Consider the following 10,000-nt stretch of genomic DNA (forward strand, 5'->3'; position numbering starts at 1 on the left):
ATAAAATCTATCAACACTTTATCAAATCATCAGTAATTATTCTATGTTAATAAGCTAAAAGCAAATTAATTTGAATAAACTTAAAAACCAATGATCTTTTGATAAATATTTTATTATGTTAATAGATTACAATGTCCTTATATGAAAAAAATGCACACTATTACTATAATATTTAAAATTAAATACTACAGTTATAATGATGAATTTTTCATAATGGATATTCAGGTTCATCGGGCTTAACCTCTAAGCAGTTTCACGTACTATTTAACTCTCTATTCAGAGTTCTTTTCAACTTTCCCTCACGGTACTTGTTTACTATCGGTCTCATGGTTATATTTAGTTTTAGATGGAGTTTACCACCCACTTAGTGCTGCACTATCAAGCAACACGACTCTTTGGAAATATCTTTCTAGTAATCATTAACGTTATACGGGCCTGGCACCCTCTATGGGTAAATGGCCTCATTTAAGAAGGACTTAAATCGTTAATTTCTCATACTAGATATTAAGATATTCCATACACTGCATCTCACATTTGCCATATAGACAAAGTGACTTAGTGCTGAACTATTTTCTTTTCGCTCGCCGCTACTAAGAAAATCCTTGTTAGTTTCTTTTCCTCCCCTCATTAATATGCTTAAATTCAGGGGGTAGTCCCATATGAGTTGAGGTTGTATAAAATATATTTTAGATTGATTTGTTTATTTTTATTTAATTTTTTTGCTATTTGCTATTTTAAAGAAATATATTTTTATATCTTGATTACTCAATATTATTCAATCTTTTCATCCCTTTTTAACATTCATAATATAATAATTAATAAAATTAACAACATTATTCCTCCACATATTATATATTTTTTTTTATTATAAATTTTTCTCAATACAATAGAGTGAATTAATTCTAGAATAAAAATTTATTTTATGCTAGACATTCCTCTTATGTATTATTTAATATAATTTAAATAATGTTGAAAATTTTTTCTTTTATGGGAATACTAAGATTCTCATTTATCATAAATTTTCGTTCAAATATGAGGTATTCAAGAATATATTTTCTATATTTCTTTTTATGCTATTAATATTATGGATTGAAAAATACAATCCAATAATATGCCATATGCTTAAATTCTATTAATTGACTAAAAGAATAAGCAACTAATTTAGCATAGTCTTACAACCCTCAACCATATGTAGTCCAAGCAGCACTTTAAAATTAATTAAAGTACATAACAGCATGGACCGCAATATGCGTTCAAAATGTCGATGTTCATGTGTCCTGCAGTTCACACGATGACGCACAGTTTGCTGCGTTCTTCATCGACCCATGAGCCGAGTGATCCACCGCTTAGAGTGATAATTTTTTTGTATTTTTTTAATTCAAAGTCAAAGAATTTTAATTTATTGAAAGTATTAATAATTAATCAATAATAAATTTTTAATACATAAGTTTAAAACATCTTTCAATAAATTGTAATTTTAAACCCAAACATTTGCAGCTGCGCATGTCTTAGGTCAACAAAAACAGTAATACCTTTTATATATTATTTTCTTCTCTATTTGTGCGTTTTCTTTTTTTAAATTTTTCAACATGTTTTTAATCACAAATAGAAAATACCATAAAAAAAAGGTATTACACACGTTAATGTGAACAAGTTAACTTATCATTTATAATATTTTATATAAATATCACAATTAAATATTATTTTCTATATAAATAATAAGTACAGCTATATGTTTAAAGGTTTTTTTATTGCGTTCAAATACAATGTATGCGAAGTTCACAATATAATATATATTGTCATAATGCATTACAAGGAGTTAAAAAAAAAAAAAAAACAGAAAAACATTCAAAACATTGTATAATTCAAAACATTTTGAATGAAAAGAACAAAAAGAAAACTTTTTTTTCTTTTTTATTCTTTTTTTTTATTTTGTTTTTATATAATTATTTTTTTTTCTTTTCGGATAGGAACACAATAATGATCCTTCCGCAGGTTCACCTACGGAAACCTTGTTACGACTTTTACTTCCTCTAAATAATCAAGTTCGGTCAACTTTTGCGAAACAACCGTGAAACACAAGGCGTCACAGTGATCACGTCCGGAGACCTCACTAAATAATTCAATCGGTAGTAGCGACGGGCGGTGTGTACAAAGGGCAGGGACGTAATCAATGCGAGTTAATGACTCACACTTACTGGGAATTCCAAGTTCATGTGAACAGTTTCAGTTCACAATCCCAAGCATGAAAGTGGTTCAGCGGTTTACCCGGACCTCTCGGTCTAGGAAATACACGTTGATACTTTCATTGTAGCGCGCGTGCAGCCCAGGACATCTAAGGGCATCACAGACCTGTTATTGCTCAATCTCGTTACTGCTAGACGCAATTTGTCCATTTAAGAAGCTAGTGTCCTTATAATGGGACAAACCAACAGGTACGACTCCACTTATATAAACACATTCAAACACTTGTACATTCAAGATGAACGCATGAATGAAGGCTATATAAGCTTCAACACCATAATCCTGAAAGCATCTATTTAATATATTTGAGTCTCGTTCGTTATCGGAATTAACCAGACAAATCACTCCACGAACTAAGAACGGCCATGCACCACCACCCATAGATTCGAGAAAGAGCTATCAATCTGTCTTACACGCTTATGTTCGGACCTGGTAAGTTTTCCCGTGTTGAGTCAAATTAAGCCGCAGGCTCCACTCCTGGTGGTGCCCTTCCGTCAATTCCTTTAAGTTTCAGCTTTGCAACCATACTTCCCCCGGAGCCCAAAAGCTTTGGTTTCCCGGGAAGCGACTGAGAGAGCCATAGTAGTAGCTACACCCAATTGCTAGCTGGCATCGTTTATGGTTAGAACTAGGGCGGTATCTGATCGCCTTCGAACCTCTAACTTTCGTTCTTGATTAATGAAAACATCTTTGGCAAATGCTTTCGCTTAAGTTAGTCTTACGACGGTCCAAGAATTTCACCTCTCGCGTCGTAATACTAATGCCCCCAAACTGCTTCTATTAATCATTACCTCTTGATCTAAAAACCAATGAAAGTAGAACAGAGGTCTTATTTCATTATTCCATGCACAAAATATTCAGGCATTTGGAGCCTGCTTTAAGCACTCTAATTTGTTCAAAGTAATTGTACCGGCCCACAACAACACTCGATGAAGAGCACTGAAGCAGGTTTAAATAGGAGGAATATATAAAAAATACATTGTATTAATTATATATAAGAACTCCACCGGTAATACGCTTACATACATAAGGTAATGTACATACCACAATTATAGTTGTACTACCCGTATGAAGCACAAATTCAACTACGAACGTTTTAACCGCAACAACTTTAATATACGCTATTGGAGCTGGAATTACCGCGGCTGCTGGCACCAGACTTGCCCTCCAATAGGTCCTTGTTAAAGGATTTAAAGTGTACTCATTCCAATTACAGGGCCTCGGATATGAGTCCTGTATTGTTATTTTTCGTCACTACCTCCCCGAACTGGGAGTGGGTAATTTACGCGCCTGCTGCCTTCCTTAGATGTGGTAGCCGTTTCTCAGGCTCCCTCTCCGGAATCGAACCCTGATTCCCCGTTACCCGTTGCAACCATGGTAGTCCTAGATACTACCATCAAAAGTTGATAGGGCAGACATTTGAAAGATCTGTCGTCGGTACGAGACCATACGATCTGCAAGTTATCTAGAGTTCAACCAATATAACGATCGAATAATCGCTTGGTTTTAGCCTAATAAAAGCACACGTTCCAAAAGGTCCGTGTTTATTTTGCATGTATTAGCTCTAGAATTACCACAGTTATCCAAGTAACTGTTAACGATCTATGGAACCATAACTGATATAATGAGCCTTTTGCGGTTTCACTTTTAATTTGTTTGTACTTAGACATGCATGGCTTAATCTTTGAGACAAGCATATAACTACTGGCAGGATCAACCAGAATAATATATATTTCTTTTTTATATAAATTTTTTATATTATATAAAAGTTTAAAATGATATTTTCTTATTTGAAAATTATACACAAATACACAAAACATAAAAACATTTACAATATACACAACAATTTTTCTATGTTTCTTTCTTTATTATATTTTTTTTCATTATATTTCATTTCTATTGTGTGATTTTGTAATGGATTTTTTTAATTTTTGTTTTGGTATCGTGAAAAGAATTTTCGTTCTCTATACATATTATTATTTAATTATTATGTAAGAACGATATTTCTTCTTATATTGGCAAAATTTTCAAATAATATCATTCTATACATTTTACTTTATTTCAATGCATATAGTAATATATATACCTTTTTTTAAGAGTATATACATTTTTTTCTTGATTTGAAATTAATAATTTCAAATTCTATTATATTTATTTCAATAATAAATATATGATAAAAAGTATTTTCGGGTGCAACACATTAATATTTTATTTTATTTAAAAACCATCCTTTTACACATATATTTTATGAGTAAATATTAGAATAGCTCACAAATAAAACTAAAATATTGTTTAATATTTATTTCTACAATATGTTAGTATAGAATAATAGATTTTTTATGTTTTTGTATAAAACAAAATCTATTTCTATTTAAACTAACTGTAGGAAACCAGGAATAAAAAACGCTCATTATATACAATATGTTAGTACAGAATATAGAGTTTTGTATAAAACAAAATCTATTTCTATTTAAACTAACTGTATAAAAACCAGGAATAAAAAACGCTCATTATATACAATATGTTAGTACAGAATATAGAGTTTTGTATAAAACAAAATCTATTTCTATTTAAACTAACTGTATAAAAACCAGGAATAAAAAACGCTCATTATATACAATATGTTAGTACAGAATATAGAATTTTGTATAAAACAAAATCTATTTCTATTTAAACTAACTGTATAAAAACCAGGAATAAAAAACGCTATTATATACAATATGTTAGTACAGAATATAGAGTTTTGTATAAAACAAAATCTATTTCTATTTAAACTAACTGTATAAAAACCAGGAATAAAAAACGCTCATTATATACAATATGTTAGTACAGAATATAGAGTTTTGTATAAAACAAAATCTATTTCTATTTAAACTAACTGTATAAAAACCAGGAATAAAAAGGCACACAAAATCAACTTTCATTTTCATATTTACTTAAAAATACATATAAAGTAAAAAATATTTCCATATAAATACTAAGTAAATAAAGTCATACAAGTATGAAAATTTTCATACAAGTACTAAATACATAAATCATATAAGTATAGTAATATTCATACTTATAAGTATTTAAAAACAATTTCTTACTAATAAACTAACATAATGAATTCAAATATATAAAAGTATAATACATTTCCTAGCAGTAAAAAATTTTCATATAAGTACTAAATGTATAAAGTCTATGAAGTAATAAATTTTCATATAAGTACTATTTCAGTATATGTCAATTTGAGCAGATTTGTGCAAATTTGTTATAAATGTTCTCTCCCATGTTGACGTTACCAACCCGAAAATATATGGAAAAATTCTTTTAACCTATTTAAAATTTAAAAACTCATATATACGTGGGTAATTTATATCATTTTCAAATATCGTCATGGTCATAATACAACTAATAACATCAAAAGTATTTTTACAATCGATTTTTTTTTTAAATTTTTAACTTGTATGACTTCATATTTAATACTTATATGAAAATTTATTACTTCATAGACTTTATACATTTAATACTTATATGAAAATTTATTACTTCATAGACTTTATACATTTAATACTTATATGAAAATTCATTACTTCATAGACTTTATATTTTTTATACTTATATAAAAATTTATTACTTCATAGACTTTATATTTTACTTCATAGACTTTATACATTTAATACTCATATGAAAATTTATTACTTCATAGACTTTATATATTTACTACTTATATGAAAATTTATTACTTCATAGACTTTATACAATTAATACTTATATGAAAATTTATTACTTCATAGACTTTATACAATTAATACTTATATGAAAATTTATTACTTCATAGACTTTATACAATTAATACTTATATGAAAATTTATTACTTCATAGACTTTATACAATTAATACTTATATGAAAATTTATTACTTCATAGACTTTATACATTTAATACTTATATGAAAATTCATTACTTCATAGACTTTATATTTTTTATACTTATATAAAAATTTATTACTTCATAGACTTTATATTTTACTTCATAGACTTTATACATTTAATACTTATATGAAAATTTATTACTTCATAGATTTTATATATTTACTACTTATATGAAAATTTATTACTTCATAGACTTTATACATTTAGTACTTATATGAAAATTTATTACTTCATAGACTTTATACAATTAATACTTATATGAAAATTTATTACTTCATAGACTTTATACAATTAATACTTATATGAAAATTTATTACTTCATAGACTTTATACATTTAATACTCATATGAAAATTTATTACTTCATAGACTTTATATATTTACTACTTATATGAAAATTTATTACTTCATAGACTTTATACAATTAATACTTATATGAAAATTTATTACTTCATAGACTTTATACAATTAATACTTATATGAAAATTTATTACTTCATAGACTTTATACAATTAATACTTATATGAAAATTTATTACTTCATAGACTTTATACAATTAATACTTATATGAAAATTTATTACTTCATAGACTTTATACATTTAATACTTATATGAAAATTCATTACTTCATAGACTTTATATTTTTTATACTTATATAAAAATTTATTACTTCATAGACTTTATATTTTACTTCATAGACTTTATACATTTAATACTTATATGAAAATTTATTACTTCATAGATTTTATATATTTACTACTTATATGAAAATTTATTACTTCATAGACTTTATACAATTAATACTTATATGAAAATTTATTACTTCATAGACTTTATACAATTAATACTTATATGAAAATTTATTACTTCATAGACTTTATACAATTAATACTTATATGAAAATTTATTACTTCATAGACTTTATACAATTAATACTTATATGAAAATTTATTATTTCATAGACTTTATACAATTAATACTTATATGAAAATTTATTACTTCATAGACTTTATACAATTAATACTTATATGAAAATTTATTACTTCATAGACTTTATACAATTAATACTTATATGAAAATTTATTACTTCATAGACTTTATACAATTAATACTTATATGAAAATTTATTACTTCATAGACTTTATACAATTAATACTTATATGAAAATTTATTACTTCATAGACTTTATACAATTAATACTTATATGAAAATTTATTACTTCATAGACTTTATACAATTAATACTTATATGAAAATTTATTACTTCATAGACTTTATACAATTAATACTTATATGAAAATTTATTACTTCATAGACTTTATACAATTAATACTTATATGAAAATTTATTACTTCATAGACTTTATACAATTAATACTTATATGAAAATTTATTACTTCATAGACTTTATACAATTAATACTTATATGAAAATTTATTACTTCATAGACTTTATACATTTAATACTTATATGAAAATTCATTACTTCATAGACTTTATATTTTTTATACTTATATAAAAATTTATTACTTCATAGACTTTATATTTTACTTCATAGACTTTATACATTTAATACTTATATGAAAATTTATTACTTCATAGACTTTATATATTTACTACTTATATGAAAATTTATTACTTCATAGACTTTATACATTTAGTACTTATATGAAAATTTATTACTTCATAGACTTTATATTTTACTTCATAGACTTTATACATTTAATACTTATATGAAAATTTATTACTTCATAGACTTTATACAATTAATACTTATATGAAAATTTATTACTTCATAGACTTTATACAATTAATACTTATATGAAAATTTATTACTTCATAGACTTTATATATTTACTACTTATATGAAAATTTATTACTTCATAGACTTTATACATTTAGTACTTATATGAAAATTTATTACTTCATAGACTTTATACAATTAATACTTATATGAAAATTTATTACTTCATAGACTTTATATATTTACTACTTATATGAAAATTTATTACTTCATAGACTTTATACATTTAGTACTTATATGAAAATTTATTACTTCATAGACTTTATACAATTAATACTTATATGAAAATTTATTACTTCATAGACTTTATACAATTAATACTTATATGAAAATTTATTACTTCATAGACTTTATACAATTAATACTTATATGAAAATTTATTACTTCATAGACTTTATATATTTACTACTTATATGAAAATTTATTACTTCATAGACTTTATACATTTAGTACTTATATGAAAATTTATTACTTCATAGACTTTATACAATTAATACTTATATGAAAATTTATTACTTCATAGACTTTATACAATTAATACTTATATGAAAATTTATTACTTCATAGACTTTATACAATTAATACTTATATGAAAATTTATTACTTCATAGACTTTATACATTTAATACTTATATGAAAATTTATTACTTCATAGACTTTATACAATTAATACTTATATGAAAATTCATTACTTCATAGACTTTATATTTTTTATACTTATATAAAAATTTATTACTTCATAGACTTTATATTTTACTTCATAGACTTTATACATTTAATACTTATATGAAAATTTATTACTTCATAGACTTTATATATTTACTACTTATATGAAAATTTATTACTTCATAGATTTTATACATTTAGTACTTATATGAAAATTTATTACTTCATAGACTTTATACAATTAATACTTATATGAAAATTTATTACTTCATAGACTTTATACAATTAATACTTATATGAAAATTTATTACTTCATAGACTTTATACAATTAATACTTATATGAAAATTTATTACTTCATAGACTTTATACAATTAATACTTATATGAAAATTTATTACTTCATAGACTTTATATATTTACTACTTATATGAAAATTTATTACTTCATAGACTTTATACATTTAGTACTTATATGAAAATTTATTACTTCATAGACTTTATGCAATTAATACTTATATGAAAATTTATTACTTCATAGACTTTATATATTTACTACTTATATGAAAATTTATTACTTCATAGACTTTATACATTTAATACTTATATGAAAATTCACTACTTCTTCATTTAATATTGCAAGCAAAGTATTTTGGTTAACATTTTTATTTTCATGTTATTAAAACACTTGATATACTATTATACCATATTGTATAATATGATTTTAATTCAATTACTTTATTACTTTGGTATATTAAATGATAGTCGTTTGATAACAATCCCAACATTTACCTTATTTTCAATAAATATTGAAAACAAAGTTTTATGCGTTCAAATTTTTATTTTCATGTTATGATTCTCTCAAACACTCATTAATATACCATATTGTATAATATGCTTTTATTTCAATTACTTTATTACTTTTGGTATATTAAATGATAGTCGTTTGATAACAATCCCAACACTTACCTTATTTTCAATAAATATTGAAAACAAAGTTTTATGCGTTCAAATTTTTATTTTCATGTTATGATTCTCTCAAACACTCATTAATATACCATATTGTATAATATGCTTTAATTTCAATTACTTTATTACTTTTGGTATATTAAATGATAGTCGTTTGATAACAATCCCAACACTTACCTTATTTTCAATAAATATTGAAAACAAAGTTTTATGCGTTCAAATTTTTATTTTCATGTTATGATTCTCTCAAACACTCATTAATATACCATATTGTATAATATGCTTTAATTTCAATTACTTTATTACTTTTGGTATATTAAATGATAGTCGTTTGATAACAATCCCAACACTTACCTTATTTTCAATAAATAGTGAAAACAAAGTTTTATGCGTTCAAATTTTTATTTT

The 10,000-nt window shown here is 24.2% G+C and overlaps 3 non-coding genes across 3 annotated transcripts in view; all 3 read right to left on the reverse strand.

Moving 5' to 3' along the window:
* The window catches only part of LOC138858683 (large subunit ribosomal RNA), a 3,977-nt gene extending 3,304 nt beyond the window's left edge, over positions 1–673 (reverse strand). The window contains exon 1 of the ribosomal RNA XR_011397723.1: positions 1–673. This exon is cut by the window's left edge and continues 3,304 nt beyond it. This is a non-coding gene — a ribosomal RNA (large subunit ribosomal RNA).
* A 502-nt stretch (positions 674–1,175) lies between these two features.
* On the reverse strand, positions 1,176–1,354 carry LOC138858677 (5.8S ribosomal RNA). Its single transcript, XR_011397718.1, has one exon. It is a non-coding gene; the product is annotated as a 5.8S ribosomal RNA (ribosomal RNA).
* A 624-nt stretch (positions 1,355–1,978) lies between these two features.
* Positions 1,979–3,968, reverse strand: LOC138858663 (small subunit ribosomal RNA). Its single transcript, XR_011397704.1, has one exon. It is a non-coding gene; the product is annotated as a small subunit ribosomal RNA (ribosomal RNA).
* Between the last annotated feature and the right edge of the window lie 6,032 nt (positions 3,969–10,000).

The sequence above is a fragment of the Bactrocera oleae genome, unplaced genomic scaffold, assembly GCF_042242935.1.
Source record: "Bactrocera oleae isolate idBacOlea1 unplaced genomic scaffold, idBacOlea1 ctg00000011.1, whole genome shotgun sequence".
Classification (NCBI taxonomy): domain Eukaryota; kingdom Metazoa; phylum Arthropoda; class Insecta; order Diptera; family Tephritidae; genus Bactrocera; species Bactrocera oleae.